Raw genomic sequence first — 21,970 nt, 5'->3', positions numbered from 1 at the left:
CATATACCAGATTTCCTTTGTAGACTTGGGCAAGTTGCTTAACCTCTCTGTAGCTTCAGTTTATTCACCTGAAAAGGAGGGAAAATATCTATGTTGTAAGCATGCTGTGCAGCTTAATTCAGAAATGTGAGCAGAAGGTGCTCTGAACTCCTGGGGTGCTGAATGTAATTAAGCTACAAAATATTATTAGTGCTAGTATTAGTATTAAATAACAATACATATTTATTCTAAATATACCATTCTCCTACTTCATGCAGTACTATCTAAAAGACCATTCACATTACAGAGAGACATGCTCTGTGTGGTATGGGTGAAGTCTTAGCTTCATGAAAGTTTTGCCATTGGCTTGTGTGGGGCCAGAATTTCACTTCACAGTCAATCTTAAACCCGTGTAAATCAGTGCAAGATCAAGGCTTCTATATTGTGAAAATGTGAGTTGTCCTTGATTTTTATAAACCCTGCAGAACCATTTATTAGGCATAAAATACTTTTAAAAGGAAAAAAAACATAACTATGCATTTCAAATCAGTTAAATATTGCTGGCATTAAATATACTTTAGTCTTATGAATAATTTGGAAGATTATTTCAGTGGAAAGATTAATCAAGGTTCAGAAATATCCCTGAGTCAATGATACTCATTGCAACTGCTGTCTGAAATCAGTACGTACTCTCAAAACTCTTCAGAGGACTGGTCCCTATCCCAAAGAATTCAAAGCCTAAGATGGGGAGAGAGAAATCCCTGAAACAAAAAAATACCCTCTCAGTGTTTTTCAGATACTGAGATTGGAATTGGTCGAGGTTGATGGCAGTCTACTAATGACTCTGTTATCCTTTAGGATTTTGTTAAAAATGAAGACTGCAACACAAACGAGATTGGGAGCGTACAAAATCTGAGATGAGGAACCAGTTCCCCACTGCCACATTTTTAGCCTGAGAAGTAGATAGCTACAATTCGAGGCAGACTTTTCAGTTCTCCTTGTATAAGTGCAATAGTGGTTATTTTAAATGCATGCATCATACTAAAAGGATGGCGGAATGGATACTTCCTAGTTCAAGGTCTGCTGCTGAAAACATTTTCTGCTTTATTAGCTGTATGCATGCTGTGATGTCTCATAGTGCTCAGTGAGAGTACTCTTGGGTGCCAGGATATGCAGGATTCGGGCCCGAACAGAATGTAAGATTAGGCTCTGAACCGGTACAAGTGGACAAACTGCAGGTGTGTAGAGGGTAGCAAAACTACACTAGTTGCTGCCTACTTACCCCCTCCTGATGTCACTTGGAGTTTTCCCCTTTGATCTGTAGGTGTAATAAATCACTTTTTTACGTCATATTCACCAACTGGATCTTTGCTCTGTTTAGCTCACTAACAGTTAATATCTGTGAGTCATTTTCTCCAACAGAGAGCCACTCATTCATGGAGAAACTCTTTATCAGCCTGGCAACTTGTGAACTCCTTAGTATTTGATCTGATGCAGACAGTGCTCCTGATGAAATCAATAGCTGCATTGATTGAGTAGCAACCTGAGGGACTGGGCCCTGGACTGCACTAACACAGCTGAGAGATGAAGTCAGTGACTGAAATACTTTCAGTAGAGTTAGGAGCTGTCCCCTAAGACAGGAGATTTTCTGCAGACTAGAGATTTTAGCTGTCATCATATGAACTCTGATGTATAGACAACTCACCCCTAAATCAATCTTTTCATCCTACAAACATGGCTCTCAAAGTTCCACTGGGACTGAACTCCCAAGAAGGTCCTGGAAGTGCTGCCTTTCATGTTTCCACAGTTGTGTTCTCCGTTCAGTGAAGCACTGGCTCCCTTGAGTACAGAATAGTGCAGCTTACTGGCTCCTTTGACAGAGTGAGTCTCCTTGGAGTGACTGGGAACAGCAGGACCTCAGAGCTACCCTGGGTTGCACTACCGGAGCCATTACAACCTTTTGCTGTCCTGGCCACGGGGAAAGGCAGCTCTAATTGCTGCAGCTCTCCAAATCTTTTCAATGCCTGTGTGACACTTTCACCTTCTAGTCTTTCAGAAGTAGCCCTGAAAATGAGCACTGTCAACCCAGAAAAAACAATGTCTTAATCTCCACGGTCATCCAAGGGGCAAACCAAACTTGGAGCACTTTAGTAGCTGGGCTTCATAACCTCTCTGCTTTGTGCCAATGTGACCAGCCTCTGGAGACCTCACAGATTCATTCCTCACCTTGGTTAATCAGCTTTATCTAGCAGCATGACTGGGGTCAGTTACACTTACTAAAACTCCTGACCTTGGATAAAGCCTCACTGAGTCTCTCAGCAGGACAACATCCTTTTTCAATACTGATAAAAGGCCTGATTCTGTGCATCATTACACAGTTTTCCACTGAGTTATTCTTGACTAACACCAGCATTAGGAAAACACAGCAAAGATTTCTGAAATGTTTACATGGGATATTATTTGGGGGTTTGGGAGCTGGAGGGTTTTTTGTGGGTTTTTTTTTTTTTAATTGATACTAATTGATCAATACTTTTTTCATGGCACAGTGAGAATCAAAGCTAGAACTGTGTCTGCGTCTACTTATCAGTGCTGGTTTTATAGTGGAAGACAGTATCATTTGTTGCAAAATATATGATATCTACAGGATAACTAAAGCTTTGTCTATGTGGGAAAAATACAGGGGATTAAACTGATGCATAAATTTAAGCTTGGGTGAAAATTTATGTGGACATTCTTCTTCTGGTGTGTGAGAGGTTTGTCTGAGTTTAGCTTAAAATGAAGCTCAAAGAGACATCACCTCTGTGTATTTTTCTACCCTGAAAAAAAATACTAACTTAATTAACTGTGTTTTCTCTGTTTAGTGTGCCAAAATTTTGAGCTGGTGTGTGGGCCACAGGAGGTGTTCTTAGGTAAGTGCTCAAAAATGCTTTCTTTTCCTCTGTGGGACCTTTCTTGCCGGGTGATTCAGGTCAGCTACTGTGATAAACCAGGATCAGATATCCATCTCTGAATCCAATTGTGCTTAAAAAAAAGAGTTATTGTCTCCCAGTCTTTCCTTCTCTCCCAGTTGTTTGTCAGTGTCTCCCTACCAGATGTTATCACATCCTCAGATTGTTTGCAGAGATGTTCAGAAGAGGGTCCTTAAGTTGCTTCTGACAAAATCCTCTGGGTTAGCAAAGAGCTATTACTTAAGCCATCTTAAGTAAACCTGTCTTGTTTTGATTGATAGGGATTGGGAATGCTTAAAAGATCAGCCCTTAAGAGACTATGTGTCCTGCCTGCCTGCTGATCTGGTGTCAGGGCAGTGGCAGGTAGCTGGAGACAGTAACCACTCATGACTCTGCAGAGAGCTCATCTGCCCAACATCCCAGAGTAACTCCTCAGCATCACTGACACCATTGATGGTGGGCTGGAACTCTTGGGTTCTGTTCCTGATTTAGCTGTTGGCCCACTACGTAGTCTTGAGCACATCAGCCATCTATGCCTCAGTTTCTGCATCAAGGCATAATCATCTTCAGAGCAGGAGGACTGTGAGAGTTAATTGTAGAGTGATTTGATCCCCTTGGTGCTCAGTTACAGGCTACTGGTGCTACTTGTGCACTTCATAAGAATTAACTTTTTCTTCTTTCTGATGTCTTGAGTAAACGAAAAGCCAGATTTGTGTTCACAATGGGAAACTATACTTCACTTTGAAAAATGTTGTTTATTCTGATGACTCACTATCGGGATTGTTGTTATGTTAAGCAGCCCAGCAAGGAATCCTCCTTCTCAGCCTTCATCAGAACAAGCACACAATTCCCAGGAACAATGCATCAAGCTATTCAGCTATGCACACGGAGGGCTCAAATCTGCTGTCCGAGTACCCCTGAAATTCAGTTTGACTTCGTATTGCTGGGTAAGGCTAGCATGAGTGCATTCTTATGTGTATTCCATTAAAACTCACATCAGCTTCTCAGAGAGACCAATGCAAGTACCACTGGAATAAGCAATAGCACCCCTGACTCCTTATCTGGAATTAGTCTGACTTTATTTTTGGCTGTAGGGTGATGTTAGTTGTTACAATGTGGAAAAAAAGTGGTTGTTACATGCTAGCTGGGTTGCTCAGACTCTAGTGTAGGGATAGAACACCCTAACTGTCAGTGAGAACAGCAGAAGGTAAAAGTCCCCTTCCAATGTTAACACAAGTTAGGAACACCTTTTCTCCTCCTGAAGATGAAGACAGGCACATAAAGCCATGTTGTGTAATGTCACATGTAATGTCACATAGCTCTGCAGTATTAAATACTTGTCAGCAATGCCAGCTTGAGGAGTTCCCATCCCTGGCTCACTCCAGTGACAGAGCATGGTCCCTCAAGTGGTAATCTCTGTTGGCAGCAAACCACAGTGCAGAGGTAGTAATAAACAGTCAGGGGTTATTTCACTCTTGAAGAAAGCAGAGTATGTAACTCTGCCTGAAAGTGTCTGCCAGGGTGGCGCGTGGCTGGGTTGCTCCCTAGTTTGGCTGATGTTCCTCCTTACACCACCCTGGCTTTGTAGAGCAGTATTGCATATATGTGTATACATATAATCTGTAATATGGTCTGAGTAACTCTTCCAGTGGAATAGCTGGGGTAGGGGGGTGCTGCTTATGTGGCTGGAAGAATCTAAAATTGAGCCCTTAAAATGAGAATTAACAACTATTCCGTGGTGACAGCAGAGGGTCAGTGTGTGAAGTGAGTGGTTTTCTAATACTGCTATAGCCCAGGAGTCAAAAATATATTTTGAAGCAAGTATCCTTCCAGAAAATTCTCACTCTTCAAATTATTATAAGATGCTTTCAGCTCTCCCAAGATGATATGATGGATGGTGAGAAAAGCAAATTAAACATACTGAGTTTAAGCTGGTTTACTGCTTAACTGTATCCTCTACTGGGTTTACTGTTTTTTATTTTAAGCTGCAAAAGGGTTATTACCATCTTAAAGCTGGGAGCTCCAGTCTCCAAATCCCTATAACATCATACAAAAGTAAATGGGACAGTTAACTGACAGAGACTGTCATAACTTACCCGCTGGAAGCTCATGCAAGCTTCTGACACTACAATCCTGCCTGTGAAGGCAATCAGAATCAAATCCCGTCGTCACCTGAGGCAAACACAGTTTGACCACAGCAGCTTTGGGTGGAGTTACGTCCACACCACCAGACACAATTAAGGGCCACCCCTTACCTTCTCTGTATCCAAAGGGCATCTTACCCTCTTGGTGTCTGAGCAGTCGCAGTGCGACAGCACCTCTCATGATTGAAATCTTTAAAAGGAAATATGGAGATAGTGGGGGGAGGGTGGGAGATGGGATTTCCCAGAGAAGCCGGACCCAATTCATTCCCCCCAAGGGTGGGTTGGGATTGCAGGAATATCTCCTGGCAGCCTCCTGCCTATAGGGACCATCCACACTGGTCCTCAGAGGCCGTCTCTTGCTTCCTCATCTCCACCATGCCAGGGCTCCCTTGGAGCAGTATTGCCAGACATCTTAGCTGCTGCTACTTCTCATGGCTTCTCTGCTTGCTACACAGTGAGCCCCAGGAGCATCTCATGCTATCTCAAGTGACATTAGTTAACTGTTCTTTCTTCCTCTCTCCATGGCTCTCTCTGTGGCCACTGTCACCTTTGCATGGCTTTGCTGTGGCACCAGGGTTCCTCTTTCCCCAGCAGGATGGAGCCAGCGGACAGGACCTGGGGCAGGGAGGACAGTGTGAGAAGGCTTTCCCCCTCCTACTCCTGTTCCAGTGTATAGTCCAAGCTGCTCATCTGTTTTTCTGACACATTCCTCCTTGCTCCCTACAAAGGCTCATTTTCTCAGGCTGATTTCAGAAGCAGTGGGAGATGCCGATGTGAAGCCAGCGTTGTAAAAGCACACTGAAACCTAGCTTAGACTTGGAGCCTGGCCTAGCCAGATCAGCAATAAAATTTTCAAAAGGAAAGAGGAAAAAAGCTATTTCCCATCACAGGAGCAGTGGGGTGTTTTCCATGGGAACAATGATGTTCTGGTTAAGTTCTAAGAACTTTTCTAATTATTAGGCCAAACCAATGTGAAAGCTGATGTCAGCAGGAAGAGCTGATGGGAGGAATTATAATTGTGTCTGGGGCCATATGAAAGCATTATACCATGTCTTGCTCCAGACTTTGCATGAGTCATTTTCCTCCGGGTCAGGATTTTGTATTGAAGTGCAGACTGGCAGTTGTCTGGATCTTTCCTTGTGCCAAAACTGCTGTGAAGTTGGTTTTGTTTGGGTTTTTTCCAGTGCCACTGTGAGAAGTACCATCAATAGAATTTCTTTGCTGTGGAGGGAGCATCAAGCAAGGCATCACACTGCGTGGGGCAGTAATTGCAACACTTGCTGCTGATTTATTGTCAGCAAGTTCTTTTGTGGAAAGAGTGCTTCCTCAGTTCCATCCATAAAACTCCACTGGTTTCAGGAGGAATTATGGCTGCTTGCCACTTCTGAGTATCTGCTTCTGAGTGCTTAGGTCTTTAATTGTATGTAGATTTTCTGTAGAAGCCTATTTGCTGCAGAGACCTACCTTTAGACACCACACCACAGGACTCTTCCCAAATTATACTGTAGTTTCCATCTGTAAAGCTGAGGTAACAGCTTTGCCCCTCCCTTGATTAGAAGGCATTTTTAAAAGCAGATCCACCAAGTGATCTACCTCTTTCCTCCCCTTTCAGCTCATCCCAGCTCCTCGCAGCATCGCTGGAGAAGTACCTACTGTTTTCAGATAGAGCTGGATTGGAATCCATGATACTCTGAAAAGACAGTCACCAATTTATTGATGTTGTCAACAGGTGAAACAGGTTACAAGACTGTGTAAATCTAAATTTTGTAGGAAGCAACAAAACAAGCAGTTATGTCATAGAAAATGGGCAAAGCCTGAAAATGATCCGACAGTTGTGTGAAGCACTTCCCGCTACAGTCTTCAAATCAGAGAGAAAAACCCATCAGCTACCTTGTGATCCATGTCATTCGTGTCCATATGATGAGTTAAGCCACCGCACTAGCATCAGCCGCATTCATTTACAGCTGTATGGTACTTGCTGAATCCTTGTGCAGTCTTTCCGGTGCATAATCTGGAAGGCTTTGTTACATGTCAAGCCTGCTTAAATGTTCATGCACATAAAATATTCAAAGACTTCTGTCACACCCACAAAGCACTGGCAGAGCTCCCCTTCCTCAAACCTCTCCTAGGCTGCTCTGGGAGAGGCTTGACTTTTTAGCCACTGTGGGTGTTAAGCATGTGCTCTGAAGAGTCTGTGCTCAGCTCTGGTATGAGGTCTCTGTTCACACTTGAGCACAGATATTCCCAGACTCAGAAATGTGGATACTCAGAACTTTTCAGTTTATGCATGCAAGAATACGCACTTGCACGGAATGCACCAGCTTTGCAGAGGATTTTAAAGCACAGTTGCTTTTTACTTAGTAGCGTAAAAATATACAAATCTACAAAAAAAAAAGAAAAAAAAAAAAACAAACCACCAGCAAAATATCTCTATTTCCTGCCTCTGTTTCTTTCACACCATGGGCGTTACTCAGAGTCCCGTAAGTTGATCAGTTTTTCTTTGCAGTTCATCTTAGGACTTTTGAGCCCTGCAGTCTTTTTCAGCTCTGCCTTTTGGCTGGTACCTCAGCTAAACCAGAACATGGATGCTGAAAAAGCATTTCCTTCTTCTGCCCCATCTTCTGCTCCAAACCTCGTGTATTTTGCTGCACGTGTTTCTATATCCCAAAGTCTGACATATCTTGATTTATGTATTTGGTTTTGATAATTTTCTCTGCTGCAAACAGCAGTCTTCTGCACAAGAGCTGGAAGAAGTGACTTTTCCCGCTCCATCTTATCTTCTTCTGACAGTAACTCCTGAAACAGATAAACCTCCTTCCATCAGTCCTTCACTGTTTTCTGATGCAAATTCATAAAACTGGAATTAAAATTCATCCTGCTGCAGTATGTAGTGGTTTCCCTCTCGACAGTTTTCTGAGTGAGAGCAGCAAGTGTGAAGGTGTTGAAAAGCAGCCTGCAGTGCTCCATGTCAGCTGTAGCTCTCTAGCAGGAAACACTGCTGTAGCGAGATCAAAAACTGATATTAGCATGGTGTCTGGGGCAATGCTGCCTATTCTTTTTGTTCTGTTAGAGAACATGCCATTTTCTTGCTTCATTGCTTCATCTGTAGCACACTGGCAGTAGTGACTGTCATTATTATTATTAAGGGATAGTCTATCATGCTTTTCAGTGGAAAATTGGATTCTTGACAAAATCATTTTGTGTAAAGTTTTGTCTTTGGTGGGAAAATTTCACTTTTTTTATTAAAAATCATTCGAAGAATATATTTTTTGCCTGAAACTTTTAGAAAGTATTTCTTTAGTGCAATGTTGTTAATTTTTATGGGACATAGGGACAGATGTGTTTATATTTTCTGTCTGTTTTTATGGCTCACTATTATAGCACTGACTCTTGTGGTTCTTCAGAATACCATTCAAGTGCCAAAGAATGAACAGAGGGCCAGTATCTATTTCACAGTTTTATCAGGATAAATCCATGCTAGCGCCACTGAAAGCAAGGCAGTTTCTTTGTATATATGTCAGTCTATCCACAGGGCTTCTTGACTGGTTGAGCACTGGGGGCAGAACTCCCTAGTGGAGACATGGCTTATATTGGCAGAATAATAGTAATCTTTTGCCAATATACTTCAAACTAGTTTCCCATACTGCATAAAATATGTCTGGAAGAAAACTAGTTTCTGCTGACACTGCTTTTGTCAGAAGAAGAAAAATATCCAGCCTCTGACCGAGACAGTCCTATGACCAGACACGTTATGTGCAGACAAGGGCTCAGATGCAGTATCTGGACCTGGCTGCCACCTGGCTAGCCCTGCAAAGCGTTTTCTGCTCTTGTTGCTCCCTTTTTGTAAAACCAAATAACACCACTTCCCACCCCCTAGATACTTGGGCCAAAATTATAAAGGTGCAGGCAGATTTGGTAGGTAAAGCAAGTTCCCCTACTAGTCTGTGATTTTCATGTGAATGGCTAGGTTCATCGCTGTGACCTGCCAGCAGAGTAACAGTCCATCTTCTTGGTGATAAGCCACAAAACCCTGGAGGCGCTCCTGGCACCTTCTGAAGTGCAATCTAAGGTGCATGTCAGCACTGATTAAATGGAAGCTTTATAGAAGGCAGTTTGGGCCTTGATTATTTCGGAAGCACCAGTAGTCAGGGAACTGGATCACTTGAGCTGTCAGCTGGGTGATTTAGTGCAACTCCTATAGGGAATAATGAAGGTTGTGATAAACTGCAGTGTAGGAAGCCGGTAAATAACTTTTATGGTAGAACTGTATTTGGAAACACTGAATAATGGCAACTAGTGTCACAGATCTTATGGAAAGGTGCTTTCCAGAGTTATATATTTAAATGGACATAGTGGGTCTAAGCTGTTCTTTGGAACTCAGTTGAAATCGATAGAATGACTTCAGGGTTGATTTAAGAAAAGGAAATGCCATCAATAATGTTGCATATTTATTGATAACGTGAAACAATTAACTCCTTCGGAGAGGAGGAGTAAATGTGTTTATGTTAATGCTGATTTATTACTTTATCGCTTCCATAACACAGAACAAGACTTCCAAACCCTAGCATCCACTTGTTTTTTTATCTTGGCCTATTTATCAGTTCTTTTTATCATGAAGCCCACACAAATGAGAAGAGACATTTATTATGTTCTTTTTATTTCACAATGCATAATTCAAATCTGGAAATACTGTTTTCCAGAAGAAATACCCATTTATTTTTAACACTTTTCTCTAACATTATTTTCTATAGGTTATTTTAAGAACTGGTCACATTTGGGTCTTTATTTTTATTGTTTTTCAATTCAGAAAGCTCTCTAAATTAATGTCCAGTGGAAAATTAAATCTCATGTTCTAGTTGTAGACAGAATTAGATCAATAGATTCTTAATAAAAATTATACATGAGATTCCTTTTATGCTTTCATGAGCTGACCTTCTTTGCTACTCTAGAAAAATTTTCAGAGTGAATAACTGAAGTCACTCTGAAATATTATTTGCTTTTGGAGTGCTATACCATGGATGCTGTACACTGGACAGGTGCTTGTATTGACTGTAATTAGAATTAGGTTTGATGACACTCGAAGTGTCCGTATGCATGGAGATAACTTCTCAAAAATCTCTCTGCACAAGTCATACGGCTCTTTTCTCTGCTTTCCTGCACTTTGGGCACTTAGGGAGCGTAGGAAGCTGACATTTTACTCGGCTGGGGCCTGTACTGACTGGGGTGCATGACTGATGTGACATGCTGATGGATGACGGAGGACCAGGTGTGGGCTGAAGCATCAGGCCTGATCCTGTTCCAGTTACAGCTGGTGCCCAAGTTTGCTCTGACTTCAGAGAGCGGGCTGTTGGGCTGCGCTGCAGGCAGTGGGAGCTCTGGATGTTTGAGGAAGGAATAAGTGGCCGTGACCACTACCTGATCTCTGTGGCATTCGTTTTGTCCATCGGCTATCTAAATCTTCTGCAGACCTTGTTTTTCTGAGTCCTTGTTATTTACTGGAGTGAACTTACCACCAGTGAAAGGTCTTGACTGCCTCACATACTGACATCCAGCCCACTAGGCAGTTCGCAGATGATTTGGTGTAGACTGTGATGATGCCTAGAGCTTTGTATGGTGCTGGACCCTTGCATTTTCTGATGATTTTTTGTCTGCCTTTGCAGCGTCTGTGGCCAGGTAGAGCACAGCAGGGTGTGCTCCCATGTAAGAGGTGTTGGAGAATCTGGGGACTCCAAGAGCATAACAACACAAGTACAAGTTAGGACAGGTCAGACAGAAGCTTTATTAACTATGATCATACTGAGAGAACATTTGGAGAGCATCTCCCCCTCTGCTTCCTTATTCTCTGCCAAGTGATTGCAGAGACCCAGCCTATATACTGTTTCAGGGAAAAAAAAAAGGTGAAGACAACAATTTTTCAATGCAAACAAAGCCAGGTATTCATCCCTGGGAGGGATGGACTCCTTAAATAGCTTGCTAACTGCCACAATTCTAGGAAGGAACCAAACAGTAAATAATGTGCCCATGTGGAGAGATGGTTCTTGGTGGAGCCTATAGGCATGGTACACCCAGTATTCTCTTAGCTCAAAAGTGGGGAGTTGGGAACAATCACAGGCTGTTAGCTTTTAGTCAAAGGGAATGTTCTCTAGGATAAACTTCTTAGCCAGACCTCTCAAATAATAATTTTAGTGTGGGGTGAGCATTGTTTTTCTTAGGTTGCAATGAATCTGCAATAAGTGTTGAAGGTCCTTTACTGTACCCCCTGCAAAGAAGAGATTTTAAGATCAGAATTAGTAGAAAAGTGTCAGAAAATGTGAATAGCAGCAGGGAGCTGTTATGGCTTATAAAGTGGCATAAGGAGAATCTGAGGGATGCCAGGAGGGTGGAAAATCAGTTGGTGCAATGCTTGCTCTCTGCATTTTGGATTTCTGGAAGACAGCTGAAATTTGGGAACATGATGGTCAGCTCTGTGACCCCTCACTACAACTCTGTGGTTTTGATTTACATGTCCTAGGCAGCTTCTGACTGACTAGAGTCAGTTACTATAAACTACAGTCAGTAACTATAAAAATGTTCTTTTCTGCAAATAGACAGTATCAGTATATCCTAGGTAAACTTTTGTTTAGGACCAATCAGGGATTCTTTGATGGGCTTTTTTCTTTTGCTGTTTTTCCCCTCAGAAAAACCCTAATTTGTCAAAATTTAAATGTTTCATAAACCAGGATCTTTTTCCACTCTTCTTCTAACTCAGCCAAAGCATGGAATTGTTTTTTCAGAATGTGCATGACAGGATGTTTTGACATTTTTAACCTGAAATCTTCATATTTTTATTTCAATTGAAGTCACTTTCTACTTTGAAGTTTTAAGTAAATGGAGATCAGAAAATTTAAATGAAAAAAATTAAAATAGAAACAAAATGTTTAAAAATAATGACAACAAAACACCATGAGTGACCTAACCTGAACATTTTGTTCAGCTTTCAGTTCACAAAATTTCCAAGTTTTCCTTATTTGGCTGCACCACAGGTGCAAAGCATTGACAAAGCAGGATTCTTTGATTAGTGCAGAGGTTCCTCCTGCCCTGCAACAAGCATGTGAAATTGTGGCATAGCAAAGTCATCCCTGAAGAATAGGACTTAGACTTGGGTCCAGTGTGTATTCTGAGATTTCCAACAGTTTTGTGAAGTAGCAAGTTTTTCCTTATCTCTCTATTCCTGCCTCTCTTCAACTGCTGGGAATAATTTCTTTGGATGAAATTAGCAAAAGGCTTTTCATAAGTGCATGAATAGATTCAGGCAGTAGAATATATAATGTATATAAGAATATAAGAGAACAAGAGCAGATTAGAAGATTGGCAATTACAGTCCTATCATTCTTCATCCATTCATTCAGTTTAGTTGTTCCTTTCTAGAAACTGGCCATTTCTAGTCTCCTCTGCCTTGTCTTTCAGTAATGCTGCTGCTGTCTGCGGAGCCAGCCCCATCCCTGAGCAGCCATGAGTTTCTGAGACCCCTTCTCACCACTAAGCCAGGGCACTGCTCTCATGGGGCGAGGCAGCAGGTTTTGCTTCTGCCTGGGTACAGCAATGGCCTGGCAAAAAGAAGTGCTGCTCAAACCAGTGTGGGTATACTTGCCAGCCCCAGAAAACCTGTACACAGGTAAAGTAATGCAGTTATCCACTGCTCTGGGTTATGCTGTCATTATGTATCAAGACAAATTAGTGTACTCGGAAGCAATCAGAAGTAATTACTCTTTAAGAAACAATAGGCGTCACTCTGTGGCTTCTATCTGACAGCTAAAGAACTTGGCTTCCTGTGAAAAACCCATACAGCTTAATCTTCTTGTGTCAGATCATATTTCCCTGTCTTCTCTTGGTAAATGTTTACATTGCTGCAGTAAAAGGGGGCACTGCATGATCTTGGCTAACAGGGGACTGTGTGTTTAGAGATAGTAATGGCATCCAGCATCTTTCAGCTATCACTCTCAAGATGAACGCAAAGAAGGTTTGTAGGTACAGAATAGCACCTCTGCGGGGGCTTAGTGGTCCCATTCTCAGGAGTAAATCCTGGTTCCATGAAGTCAGTTCCTACTGTTAGACGAGCTGACGCTGCGGCATAACAATGATAGGAAATTAAATGATAGGAGTGGTCGCAGAGACCTGGCTGTTCTTTCACTCTTCAGGTAAGACGCTCAATGACATTCCAACTGATTCATATTAGGAGTGTAAATATACGCACTGAACCCTGCTTTTGCCACCCCTACCGCTGCATTTTCATTCCCATCACCCAGTTGTCATTTTTAGGTGTTTCCTTAAAGATTGTACCCTTCCTGAAAGCTCCAGTGGCATCTTTGAAATCTTATAGAAATCTAAGGTCAGTGTGTGTGTCAGTCAGTGACTGCGTTTTACAATCTCCAGGAGGAACTGCAGGATTCATCTCAGTGAAGATGAAGCCAGAGTGGCAGACTGAGATCCTGGTAAGCTCCATACTTGTAGTGATTATGAAGTGTGCCTCCTTCTTAGGTAGTAAAATAGAGAGAGTCTAAATTTCAGGTCCTGGCAAATGCTGTCATCACTGATGCTGCTCTCAGAGGGTTGTTTCAACCATTTGTAACTTATCTTTGCAGTAGCTTGTGGGAAAAGAAGACTAAGTAACTATAAAGTGATCTTGTGGTTAACTCAGTTAAGCAGTGCATAGGAAATCTGAATTCAGTTCGTGGCTTTGTTTTGGATGTCCTGTGTAACTGAATACACAGTGTCTGTTCACCTCAGTTCTCCTTCCATCAAATACAACTAAGAACATTTCCATACCATCAGAAGGTGATTTTTAGGATATATTCACTGGTGAGAGAATGAAATATTCCATGTTATTGGGTGCTTAGAAGTAAAATAGAGATAGGCCAGTTAAATACTATTCTTTAATCGGGTTTTACTCTATCTGTGAGTTAACAGTGAGAGAAGACTTTCAGGGAGGGACAGTCTCTTTCATAAGACCAAGCTTTAGTTGACCTTCATTAGTCTTCTAAAAGATACTGCACCTCTCAGTAAACTTTGTTACGCTTGATTTCTTCATCAAGAGGGTGGTGTAGCACTGGAAAAGGTCACCCGAAGTGGCTGTGAAATCTCCATATTTGTACCATTTTAAGATACTCTCAGGCCAAGCCATGGTTGACCCGCTCTGGTGTTGGCAGTAGTCCTGCTTTGAATAGGAGGTTGAACTGGGGATCTCCAGAGATTCCCTCTATGCAGCACTTCTGTGATTCTATGATTCTAATTAGCTTTGTCCTACATGGAAATATCAAAGTTATTTCAGGAAATACCTGTATCTTTGTGCAGTGGAAGCAAACAAGATAAGTGTTTATTATCCTTTATTACTAGTACTAAGTAAGTATTCTAACAAAGGCAAACTCTTGAATAGCCTTTCTTTCTGGCTCTCTCAAAGCAAGATTAAGGATAGATATTAGATTAGAGCAGATATACTATCCACTTTTCAAATTAATTTTTATATTATATCCATTGGTTGTGTGCATTACATAATAATTTATTTGATAACTCCATACTTATATCACTTCTGTATAATAATACTAAAACAAAAAATTGTCAAGCATTAACTTTGCAAGCATATTGCAGAATACAGCTTAAGTATGTCAGTGTCTTATGAGGATACTTGAGGCTGAAATATCTTTCCTACCTACAGACTTTTCAAACTAATGCATATATGCTCTACAGAGTTAACAGCTGTTACTATTCCACTAATGGGAAGTATTTTCTCTTTCTTATGTTAAAGATAAATCATTATTCACTTCTTTCTGTCTTATATTCAAGGTCCAAATAGTCCTATCTCTGTAATAGAAACCAGCAGAACTTAATTAGTTCTCTCAAAACACAGAGTAACTTGTGTGTACGCTCCTCTAGCTATTAAAGCTGAAAGCTCTCACATAAAGAACAAGAACTGTGGTGTAGTAATAACATGAGGTTCTCATTTTATGTTTTTATGTTTACTACTTGTTACTATTTCACGTATATGAACTGATATAAAAAGAGTGTGCATGCATATTTACAAGGAAGCACAATGTAATGAATTCTGCATGGTTCTATTAATGGGCTTTTAAATCCTGGGTTTGTCTGTGGAGGAAAATTGTTGCATTTGCATCTGTCATTTTGTCCTGATGCATATATGGAAAAGGTATGAATGATACGTGCCAGGAATTAGGGAAGTGAAAGATACAGAAAGTCAAGGCACTGAGCGGATGTTTGTCTTGGGTTATTCCTCCTGTCATCTTACAACTGCTATCTTACATCCGTATTAAATACCTAAATTCTCCATTCCTGCAGGTTTTGTCCTAAAAAAAAAAAGGTAAGAAGTGTAGTGAACAATAATTATTTTCCTTTGATGTTCATCTGATAATTTAAATGTTCCTTTTAAGCACAAAGGTCTGGCTTGTTACTCTGCATGTGTGTATGCTGGGAGAAAGCGGAAGGAACCTCCCCATCCCTGTCTGGGTACTGACTGGGTGCCTTCAGTCTTCCCTCTGAGTTGTGGCCTCCAGAGGGTGGGAGAGAAGAGAAGCAAAGACAGCACCATTTTGGCTGATGCTCTGGGAGCTCCAGAGCTGACTGTGTAAGCTGCCACAGCAGGAGCTCCAGCACCATGGCTCCCAAGTGGAACTGGAGCTGATTCGTTTCATCTGTCCTTCAGGCTGGTAATGCACTGCCCGTGGGACCCAGCCACCTCCTTTTCCCTCAGCTACTAGAACATACAAAATGCAGGGAAGGGTGCCGGCTCTACTGTCCTGTGAAGTATCTAAAGGAGAGTGGTTTTCCTGGGTATGTAGATTCCCCAGGAGGGAAACACAACCGTGAGAAAGGTCTGTTACAGGGCTGACCCGAGATTCAGCCAGGTGCAAGGGCACACGTGGGTAATGCCACAAGTCAGGAAGAGGGCACGCCGTGGCTGGACTGTGAGACACAATGGTCTCCATCTCATACAGCCACCTGTCATCGGGGGACTGGGGAGGACACTGTTTGCCTAAAAGGCAGAAGACCAAGCAGATAGTACCAGATCATAGTAGGGTCCGTTCTTTTACCATGGTTTGGGGTTTTTTGGGGGGGGGGAGGTGAATTCAATAGACTGATCCTAGTTTCAAGAGGTAAACAGCAGTGGAGGGTGCTGTGCCTGCCAGACCTGCCTGGACTGGCTCTGGAAAGATGTCTGAACACAGAAAACCACATTACTCTTTCTGTTCCGTAGGGGTCCTTGCACTGTGCTTTTTGCCATTATATCCAAAGACTGTGGATTCAGCAACGCAGCTAACAGCTGTCTTGTGTCATTCGCTGTCTTGTTCTCTGCCTGGGCAGGGAGTAGTGCAACTTGTTTCAGCAGGGAATGTCTGTCTAAATGTGTACTCTGCTCCATGTTTATGTTGGAAAAGGAAAGATCAAAGCATGTGCTTGGAGTTAAAAATGGAGGCTGTGTGATTAGGGACCTCATCTCATTCCCAGTCACATGTGTATGTAAATGTACTTACACGTATGTACCCTGCCCCTCATCACCGCTGGAACCTGGGACAGGAGACAGTTCTCTGAAAATTAAGCTGTTCCTTTAGATGGCCATCAGAGGTCAGGGCTGCCTTTGAAGGGAAGTGGACTTAACCTTATCTGTGACTAATTAGTTGTCTGCAATGAGGAGAGACCCAAGATCAGGTGATGATAGTGGCTCTGTTGAGTCAGGGCAAAGCCCTGTCCAGCCTGGTGTCCTGTCTCAGAGAGTGCAGTACTGGAAGCATAAGAAAAGAGCATAAAAGGGGGCACCAAGACAAGAGTCCTTTTCCAGCTTCTGCTGCTCTGTATGGAGGCACTTCCTGAGCTCCAGGCTGTATCTGAACTGCTGTATGTAGTGGCTGTTGGTGGATTCCTATGAATTTATCTAACTTTTTGGAACCCATTTATTCCTTTGGACTCCACATCAGTGACCTCCACATTCAACTACCCACTGTATAAAAAGTGTTTCCTTTTTGTTATAAGAAGCAAAGAGTAATTATTCCCTGTTTGCTTTCTCCATCCCACTCCATGCTAAATACCTCAATTACACCCAAGTTCAGCTGTCTGTCTGATAAGCAAATGAGTCCTTGTCTATGAAGTGGCTTCAGTTATAGAAGCCATTTGGTACCTCTGACGTTCTTGCTGCTTCTCTCACTCTACTATACCTTTTTGAGAGGGCATGACCAAAATTGCATGCAGTGCTCAAGACATAGGCACACCAGGGACTGACAAAATTGCAGAATGATGTTTTCCATTTTGTTGTCTCTTCCTTTCCCATTTGTCCTTAGCATCGTGTGAGAGTTAACAAGCAGCTCTATTGTTAGAAGAGCCTACAGGGAGAGGCCTCGCAGGCTCCTCCTGGAGGAAGGATGTGGATAACAGGACATGATTTATCTGTTTAATTTATGTTGGACTGTTTGATTTTGCAAAATTAACTTCCTCCCTGAAGAAAGATGTCAGATGAAATTTTCGGTTGAAAGGTGCAAGGGGAGAGTGAAAGATTAGTGTTCATAGCAGCGCAAAGCTGTATGCTTTGATCCTTCTTCACGCTTGCTGCTCTGCTCCACTGTGTATCTTGCCTACAGGACAAAGTTTGGGGGCAGGACTGGGGAGACTGCCTTATCCAGAAACTGCCAACCAGATTGTTTCCCTTGGATCAGGCCCTATCTCAGCAGTTATGTCCTTGGCTTTTCACATGCAAAAGCAGCACTTTATTAAAAGAAACAAGATACTTCCCAGAGTCTGATAGCTTGCATTTTGAACTATCACCCCTAACAAGGGACCTTAAAACTGACCCCAGGATGTTAATTTAACCATTACAATTCCATTAGTCTAATTTGTCATGAAACATCTTTAACTAATTACCTGCATTTGTAAGTTAGTCCACATGTCATGCGATAAGAAGTCAAGCATAGTCATAGGTCACTGCTCTGGGCTGCCATCACATAACACAGACCCTAGATGAAAGGGAATTTGGAGTTGATAGGAGGAATCTAAATGACAGCTACTCAGTCAGTACAAGGCAGCCGTGGCTGTAATGTAAAAATTGGACCATTGTTTTAGAAGTGGTGTTTTGGAAAAGATGGGGCATGCCCTCATTAGCAGAATAAGGTCTAGGCAGGTCTGAGCATAATGCATTCCCCATAAGCATTTGTCTTGAAGGTGGTAATTTGATAAATACAGGTCTCCACTAAAACCATTTGCTAAATTTGGCAGACAATAGTATCAAACATTTATGACTGAATTTAGAACTGTCCCTTTTCAAAGAGACCTGATTATGTCCAAAAAAGCTCATTTGGGAACTGCTGTTGGTTTCCTCAAATGACAAATGTTGAAACAGAGGGAAAGACCAATTAGGAGTCTGATTAAAGGTTGCTCAAGCCTTTCGCTGAGTAGTATGTTTGGATTCAGCTCCCTGTTACTTGTTGGAAATCTGCCCATGAATTTATAGTGAGAGCTGCAACATGCTGCGTGCCACAAACACCTCTCTCTCTTAGATTTAGGCAACTGTAAACTTCCCTTCATTTCTCTTGTTCCAGTGCCTGTGACATTCCCCTAGAGACTAGATGAGGAGAAGGATATAGTATGTGATTAATGCAGGATGAAGCATTCAGAAAATTGCCTCATTCTTTTTTTTTTGTTTCCTTCTTCACTGAGAGAGGAGGTGCAGAGGGAGGTGGCCGAGGGGGATTCCCCCCATCAATATACAGAGTGTCATCTTCACCCTTTTGGCTGTGAGGGGTAATTAAATCCCTGTCTCCTCCCCAACCCTCTGTCCCTTAGCTGATCCTTACAGACAGCAAACGCAATTGAATTCTTCACTTCCATCACTCATTTGATCAATACAAAGGGCCAGCAACGACACAGCTATACTGGTCAGGCCAGCCCTACCTTTGTACTCGCTAAGTATGGGCTCTGTCCAAAGCCATGAATCACAGCTACTCTAAATTATGGAGGCTGCCAACACATCAGAGGGCTGGAGCGGGAGCTCCCTGTGATCACAGCAGGGAGGGGAGGATAAGGAAGGCCCTGACCAAGCTGTCTTTTCTGTACTCAGGAGCTTTATTCAGACAGCAAGGAAGAGAATGCCTGGGAGTCTCTGTGCTCCTCTTGCAGGCAAAAGCCTGCTGCAGTGGCTCAGCGGTGTTCTGCTGTTACCTGCTGTCCTTGGGAAAAATTGAAATCCTCTTCCTACAGGCCATCAGGCAGTCACTGAGATTAGGAGGAAACTTCCCTTGGTAGTGTGTTACTGCAGGCTTTACACATACAGATATCCTTTTTAGGCATGCTGGTGGGGAGAGAGGACTCATTGATTTGTATCTTCCCCTTATCTTCAGCCAGCACTGGGAGTGCTCTGTCCTCTGTGAGGAGGAACAACGGCATCGCCAGGCTGCCTCCAACTCCTGCCACACAGCAGCAACAGCCCTGCACTATCGCACGCCTTGGTGGTGTGAACACCATGGCACCTCTTTCTTTCCGATGTGGAAGTTCACCTGTTATTTTCTACCAATATTCCTCCAAATCTTTAGGCATAAATGAATCTTCAGGTCTCAAAATCGTTAGCCTGTCTGCAATGGGCATAAGGTATCTACCAGTCTGCAATGAAAAACCACAGACAATCCATCCTTTCGATCTCTTGCTTTTATCCTAAGCTGATAAGGGAGGCCCTCCTGTGCTTGTCAGCTTTGCATTCTTGATGTGTGCAGCATAGCTGAGTATTGCAGATTAAAGGTGAAGAGTTGAACAGGGAAAAAAAGCAGGAGCGAAGCAGCTGTTTAATGAGATAGAGGGGCTTTCCTCTTGAAAACTGCTTACCATATCCTGTCTGTTGGTAATTGCAGGGTATTTTCTTTATGGAGCATGTTAGCACCGTTTTCCCAGTTTAATATATTTTACCCTTTTGCAGGATCATCTTTTCACCTTGGTAGTATTACATCATTCTTTATGAAATTGTAAGTGACCCACAACATTTTTTTTTCTGAGCTGCTTAGTTCTGCCCTGTGCATCTTCTGTCTTATAGTTACAACAAAGTTCAAGTGTGCTCAGGAGTCAAAGCTTAGATGGTCTCAGTCTGTACCCAAGTTTGAGCTCTTGCTGTTCCAGGATTGGAAACTCCTTTCCACCCAAGCCTGTCTCAAGCTGTAACAGAACCTCTAAAGTTACAAATCCAGATATTTTCGAGCTGACTTACAGTGGTAGGAAGTTCTCTGCTGACAGAACCGAACCTTGGAAAGATGAGCTTCTTGGCAGTTCTTTTAGCCTACTCATGTCACTGGCTGGCTGTCTTTCTGCTAGAGTCATTTTCTTTTTTGCAAACTCCTCCCTGTGCATTGCTCTGTTTTTCAGGTAGATCCTTCACCTCCTGGTGCCCCTAAGAGTCTCAGGTGGGACAGCTTCACCACAGGACCCTGTGCCTCCATCGGTGGTGTCATTTGCTGGGATTCATCTCCAGAAGGAGACCTAAGAATCCATCATTACAAAATCTCCGTACGTTTATGGGGGCCAGAGCACCTAAGAAAGGTCGTTGGAAAATGGCTAATGTATGTATGCTGCCACTGTACATACTACTGTCTTTGTTGCTCTTTGGAGAGGTGCTGGGAGAGTACAGCAGTTGCTGATGGAGAAAAGCAAGAGAAGAGAAAGGATGCATCTGTCAGGAAGAGATGCAGTCATGATTCTGGCTTGGTATGATAAACAGCACATGCTGCTCAGAGATCTGGTTGTGGACAGGCCATATTCCCTGATCTCTCTCCAACTTGCTCCTGGAGGTCCTTCTGCTGTGGTTGATGTGAACAAGCCTGTTTTTTTATATCAGCTCCGTGCAACTGGGATCTGCTGGATTGCAAATTAGGTTAGAAACAGGAACATTTCAGGGTTGGGAAAAGAGTGATCTGGGATTTTTCAGATGCCAAAAGTTCCTGATCTCTTTTGTATAGATAATGTCAATGTCTGTATATGTATAAATGATAACGGGGGGTTGGAGAAATGGTGGGATCCTGGGTTGGAATAGGAGAGGTTTGCTGTGAGGTGGGGGTCTCTGAAATGGCAGAGGCTTGGGATCATAGTCTGGAGAAAATGGAAGGGCATTGCCACAGTCTGGAGCAGGAAATCATACTGGGTTTGAGATGTTGGACAGAAGAGGGAGAATCTGCCTCACAAGAGATTGAAAGAATTTATTTTGGGGACTTGAAGGACTGAAGTAACTTATTTCACATGACTGTCCTTCCCCCATCCCGTGCACATGACTGCATGCAACAGTCATTTTTGCTGATGGAAATGTGGTAGCTATTTTCTGCCCCACCTTCATCTCCTTGTCTTTTTACTTGTCCATACAGTATCATATACCCTGTGGCATCATATAATTAAAATAGATGATTATGCAGATGCAAATGGATCTCTAAGGAAACCTAGCACATGGACATAACGCCACAGGCAAGTTTTAACTGATTATGCAGCTATAAAGAAGTTTCTTCTTTTTAAAATTAAAAACATTTTAACTTTTTTTTCTTCTTTTTTAATGCTAACAGCTTAACATTTTCCTCTCCGGGTAAAATCTGAAATGGAAGACAGGGAGCTCAGGCTTAACACGGAGTACCTTGTAGAAGTGCAGTCTGTAACTTTCTGGGTTTAGAAACCTCCAAAGAGCACAAAATCTTTCCTCTCATTTGCAGCACCCCTCCCCCTTGCATGCAGAGTGCAAATCCTGTATGCATTTGGTTTCCAGATCTGTGACTCCCACCCTCCTTTTTATAAGCTGTGAATTTTCTTCCTTTCAAAGCACAGATTTTACCCCCCTCCCATGCCCCCAGGAAAGTTTTTGCCCTGCAAGTGCCCTGGGTTTTTAAATAAGGTGGAAACTCCTTG

The 21,970-nt window shown here is 42.5% G+C and overlaps 1 long non-coding RNA gene across 1 annotated transcript in view; it reads left to right on the top strand.

Annotated features, from left to right (window-relative positions):
• Positions 1-21,970, top strand: part of LOC138686900 (uncharacterized) — a 131,815-nt gene that overhangs the window by 99,611 nt on the left and 10,234 nt on the right. The window contains exon 4 of the long non-coding RNA XR_011326223.1: positions 2,841-2,888. This is a non-coding gene — a long non-coding RNA (uncharacterized lncRNA). The remainder of the gene's footprint in view (positions 1-2,840; positions 2,889-21,970) is intronic.

The sequence above is a fragment of the Haliaeetus albicilla genome, chromosome 9 (genome assembly GCF_947461875.1).
Source record: "Haliaeetus albicilla chromosome 9, bHalAlb1.1, whole genome shotgun sequence".
NCBI classification, from domain to species: domain Eukaryota; kingdom Metazoa; phylum Chordata; class Aves; order Accipitriformes; family Accipitridae; genus Haliaeetus; species Haliaeetus albicilla.
The sequence above is the reverse complement of the archived record's forward strand: the minus strand, read 5'-3'. Positions and strand labels throughout refer to the sequence as shown.